Below are 4663 nucleotides of genomic sequence, written 5' to 3' on the forward strand. Positions count from 1 at the left end.
AAGTCAAGACACAAAATCGACGAACAGGCCCCCAAATTAAAAAATATGGAGTCATTTGAAGAGTCGAAGAAATTTGGATCATTAGGACCCAAATTTTATTTTTTCCTTAAAATTTGCATTTTGTTGTTGTTGGGCCTATACCCATTTAATTATTTACTTATTGTATTCTTAGAATTTAGGACAGGTATAGGTGAAGTGGGCCAAAGGCCCAAAACAAACGGGTTAAAAGCCCAAAACAGGTGGGTCCAAAAACCAGTCAAGGCGAACAGAACCCGGATTTGGACCCAAATCTCTCTCCCTCTCTCTTATTTCTTGTTTATTTACTTGATTTATGTATGTGTTAGTTTTAAGTTAAGAAAACTCCAAACTCCCCGCAAACACCTTAAATGTTTTATCGACATAAAATCAATAAATTTGCAAATAACTCACTTAGATAATAAAGTTAATATTTTAACTCTTTACCCTTCTAAGTAATTTTTGAAAATTAAGCAATTTTAGCGAAATATAAAGTTAGTTGTCAGATAGACGTATTAAGAGGATATTTAGGTGTCTTAAACACCTTCCTAAAATATGAATTTTAATCCCGGAACACCTTTAAAGTTTTCAAAATGATTTTTCTGTTTAAGTCTTTTGACAACACAGTTTTCTTGATTTTTCTTCAAAAATTAAATGGCGACTCTAAAAAGTCGAAAACTTACTCAAATAAATATTTTTCCTTTTTTCAAATAAAACTGAAATGGAGACTTTGCTGGGGAGTAGTTAGATGATTCTAACCATAAAACTAACATGTTTTGGCAATGTGATTAACTATTATCTGTTTATTTATCGCTTTAGCGAACTGTTGCATTCATGGCATATCATAACTCCATAAAACGATAATTATTTCCACTAAAGGACGATTATGCGGGTTCGCAGTCGTTCATTAACTAAAAACTTTCTTGGGGCACCCTGACTAGTGTAGGTTGCTACTTGATAGTCAACGATCGTTAACTAAGTAGTCTGCTTGGGTTACCGTTTCAACACTAAATACAACCCACTCCTAGTTAAACTAAGATAGAGCGAAACCCTATCTCGAAAAAAGAGCGCATTGGCCAAAGATGACCCAACACCCAGGGAGTGTTGGTCCCATTAGAAAGACCGCCTTGAGTCCAAAGAGCCTACGACTCGATAGGACGATCATATTAGCGTGTTAAATCTGAAGGATGTATTGCGTGTTTAAATGTTTGTTGTATCGTGGGGGTGGCAATTTACTAGTTGTATGTTATTGTAGATGTCGAGTCAGTTCCTTCATTTCAACATGGTCATCAAGACGCTAGACACTCACCGCGTATGGTGGGACTACCTCAAAGATTGTCAAAAGAGAGAAATTTCTATTCACCTGGATCACTTACCTTCAAAAATAGACTTCAAGGTTTGGCCCACGTTTATCGAGGTTATCACTCGGTTCTGGACCAATAAGAAGATGGTTTTTTGATTTGGAGATGTCAAAATAACACCCACACTAGAGGAAATTAAGGATTTTCTGGACTCTAACGGGACATATGGCAAGAGGAAAAAATGTGTTGATCATCACATCCTTCTGCCAGATAGGCCAACTAGTGGAGAATTGAGAGACATGTTGTTACTTGTAAGGGCTAACTGGTTAGATGCCCAAAGTATAACACTAATAAGATTCTTCTAAAGATAGGGGCACGATAACTATTTAGAGCAATTTCCAAATGAATTCCATGATCACAGTGCTTGGTGAAAAACTCAGGTCATTGCGTTTTCAACATGCCTCTTAGGAACGATGGTATTCCCTAAAGATGATGGAAAGGAGATCAACATCCAGGTCGTGATGGTAGTAGACTCCATCTTCAGAGAAATTGGTAAGAAAGAAGAAGAAAAGAAATCCTATCGTTTGGCCCCGATCATTTTGGCCGATGTTTATCGATCTTTATGTTTGTGTAAGAATGGGTTCCCATTTTTCAATGGTTGCAACATTCTACTTCAATGGTGGATGATTGAGCATCACTACAAAATGGACGGTCCCCAGCCACATGAGTTGGCCAAGCCAACAAGACTAGTCCCCTACAATAATTATGAATTCTACCTAAGCATCTGTAGATTCCCAATTTATACCACCAGGTATGCGTGGGAAAGGGTATTTTATGATTCTAGAGAAGGAGATATACAATGAATGTTACTGAACTTCAATTCTTAGAGGATAGCAGCACAGGGGGCCAAACATCAATTTTTAGTCCTTCTTGTCATCAGAGGATTACGACCCTACAACCCAGCAAGAGTGATGCGACAATTTTGTAGAACACAAATCACACCCGTCCAAAGGAATGCTAGTTCTTTTGTTGTCAATTACAGCGGGAGTGGAAAATAACTTTCGCTAAGGTCATCCTCCAAGAATTGGCCAAACGTGTCAATATGAAATGGGATATGGCTGAAAAACAGATATGAAGTTGGGTATGTAGACAAATACAAGACATGGTTGCAGAATGATACGCATGGTGTAGTGAACCCAACACGACATGTAGGTCAAGAAATTGAAGACGTACAGACAAGTCTTCAGATCGATGCATACCATTTTCAGCAGGAATTGGACCGAAGGGAGAAAGAATTTAAACAAACGTAGCAAGAATTTCATAACAAAGAGCAAGAATTTCAGCAAAGGGAGCAAGAGTAGCCGTTCTGAGAGTTAGAAAGTTAGAGGGTTTTAGCTGTAATGTCACAAGAGCTAGCCGATACAAGGTCTTATCTGATGCGTTTGGACGCAACCCTGGACGAGCAGATGACGGTCTACGAGTCATATCAATATCTTCCAAAGCTGTGTTTGCTAAGCCGTACGTGTTTACAAACAAATGCATCATCTGTGAAGAAGTAGAGAAGGCCAGAAGAGGAGCCGAGCCATCAACCTTTTAACTCCCCTGCATGGGAATGTTTTCTATATGTACTCGCATTTATCCCCCTCCCTGAAATCTACCGCGTTTGATTGAAATTATGTAACAAATGCTATGATTTTTAGTGAAGTTTATTTTAGGGATACAACAATTTGTTTAAATGACGCAACACATCCTTCAGATCGCTAGGCCTACTCTTGGCACAAAGGGTCACAAGCATGATTAGGACGCGATATATGTGTGTCTAACTTATTATGTGCTATGTTTCTATGAGTGAGGATATCAAAAGTCCACTTCTATCCAGAAATTTCTAGAAGAAATATACAAAAGTCACTATAAAAAATGTCCAACCAAAATTTTCTGAGTCTTAAGTTTCTCACTCAAAAGACAAATCTCATCTCCAAATCCTAAACATTACTCTATTGTCTGATGAAAGGAAAAATCTCTGCTGTGGACAAAGGAAAGGGTATTCAAGAGAAACCAAGTGAAGAAGGGAGAATCGCAACGAAAAAGCAGCGCCGAAAGCGTTTATAGGAATTATTATTTCCTCTTGAGAGGCCCGAAGAGGAAATCAATGAAAAATGTTATGAGGAGGAATGTTATGAGGAGTTACTTGCCCGCCAACCTTCTTTCGAGGGACGTCTGGCAAATGCAGACAACAAAATTTCTCTCGAGGCATATCCGCACGAAGGCCGGAAGAAGATAGAGGTTATTTAGTGCACTCTCATTTTTTAACACTATCGGCCTAGGGTCCTGCTAAGAGCCGTTAAGAAGTCATCCCCCAAGAGGGATTAAGAGATCTCCAACAAGACGTGTGAATGTCGTCCCAAGGAAAAAGGGCATACATTAGAGGAGTGTATTATTGGGTCCAAAAACGCAGTACGTTATTTATTCAGTATGGATAGTACTCCTAACACTTGGGGTGACGGCGTCATCCTTACATGTGATGAATCACGTCATGATATATTGGTCACAGAGGGAAGCAAATTCTTTCATTGCTCATTCAGACCTTTGAAGAAAACAATGAGGGAAATCTACTCGGATATGGTTCAGAATGGCATCTTTACCCATTTCTACAAGAATTAGGACATGTAATATTCTCCTCAGCACGAAATCCGAAAGCATTGTGCAAAAAGTGTTTTGACTTTCGGCACGACCTCGAATCCCTCAGCGACATGGAAAAGATTGAAGTTGAGATTGTTCCCCATGGATAAGATAAAGATGACGAAGAGAAGAAAATGACAGAGATGGAGTCATTATCTTATCTTTAAAGCTTTGTTGTTTTTCCATTTCCTTGTAATCCTAACGAACGAATGAATGAAAATATCCCTTTTGTACTCGAACAACGTTGGGCCTGAATTCTCCTTGTGAGATACGAAGGCAGTCTTCCCATGCCCGGCCCCTATCATTAAAAATTTTCATTCTCCCCATTCATGTTACGAGAAGATACAAAGACCAGATCAACGGACGTCAAAGAGCAGCTTCAAGAAGACCGTAACTCAACATGATTTAGACTTTCTGTGACAGTGTCAAAACTAAAATAAGCAAACTCCTGCTTGTTAAAAATGTATTTCCGTCCTTACTGGTGAGTTGAAGATATCCTCAAAGAAAGCAACTTGTGTGTTTATCTTCTCTCTGTGTGATATTATGCATTTTGTATTTTGAATCTGCACTGAAAAATCTGCCTTTGAGTTGTTTTCCTTCTCAGGATCTTTGAAACTGATCTGTGTCAATCAAAAGCTTAAGGATCATCCCTATTTCATCAGATCAAA

The 4663-nt window shown here is 38.7% G+C and overlaps 1 pseudogene; it reads left to right on the plus strand.

Annotated features, from left to right (window-relative positions):
* The first annotated feature begins 3320 nt into the window (after nucleotides 1–3320).
* Nucleotides 3321–4133, plus strand: LOC107003918 (annotated as a pseudogene).
* Nucleotides 4134–4663: the final 530 nt, after the last annotated feature.

Source organism: Solanum pennellii, chromosome 11, assembly GCF_001406875.1.
Source record: "Solanum pennellii chromosome 11, SPENNV200".
NCBI lineage: Eukaryota > Viridiplantae > Streptophyta > Magnoliopsida > Solanales > Solanaceae > Solanum > Solanum pennellii.